Here is a 1,077-nt window from a genome sequence, read left to right on the forward strand (position 1 = left end):
AGGGTCAATGTCAACATCAGAGAACATAGAGATCTCCATGNGTTATGATAACACTTATGAATTGATGAACCGGTCATCAACCCATGTCGATGATATATTTGCTTATTCCGTGGCTCATGAAATCATTGAGCACGACGACATCGAACCACGCTCTGTTGCAGAATGCCAAAACAGAGCAGATTGGCCTAAATGGAAAGTTGCAATCCAGGCAGAATTAGACTCTCTAACAAAGAGACAGGTCTTCGGCCCAGTAGTGCTAACTCCGCCGAGTGTAAAGCCTGTTGGACATAAATGGGTCTTTGTTAGAAAGCGTAATGAGAAGAATGAGGTGCTTCGGTATAAGGCCCGCCTTGTGGCGCAAGGTTTCTCACAACGCCCTGGGATTGATTACGAGGAGACTTACTCTCCAGTCATGGACGTCATAACTTTCCGCTACTTAGTCAGTTTGGTAGTGTCCGAAAAACTTGACATGCAGCTCATGGATGTGGTTACGGCATATCTGATAAGACGTATTTGCACACGCATCAATTAACCCTGTCAACAAATCAGTCGTAGTATAAAGCAAGCAGGGATCGTTCTAAACCGGGGATCCAACTACAGGGTAGATCCATCTAATCTAATGTAAATATCGAAATAAGCATATAGGTTTAAAGGTTTTGATGATTTTGGAATAAACATTGATAATAAATCCTAAATTACTTCTATACATATTTACATGTGATCAACCAACAATCATGCAAACACAACCAAACAACCATGCAAGAACAAAGAAGACAATCTCTAATCTCATTTAAGTCTATACCGTGAGCAAATATACAACCTAAATTTGATATGCACATAAGTTCCTACGAGGTTCCTATGACATAGACCAACTTAGAATTAGACTACGGGTTTCATTCAACATCGTGACACAAACAAGCTCGGCTACGTGCTCTACTTATAGGTCACACACATAAACTAATCATGCAATTACGTATCACATAAAGAATTTGATGTGTTTAAGCACAAGTCCAAATCAAACATAGGTAGAAAATCGGTGAAATAACAAAGACAATGCAACTTATCAACTACGTGTAT

The sequence above is a fragment of the Fragaria vesca genome, linkage group LG2, assembly GCF_000184155.1.
Source record: "Fragaria vesca subsp. vesca linkage group LG2, FraVesHawaii_1.0, whole genome shotgun sequence".
NCBI classification, from domain to species: Eukaryota; Viridiplantae; Streptophyta; class Magnoliopsida; order Rosales; family Rosaceae; genus Fragaria; species Fragaria vesca.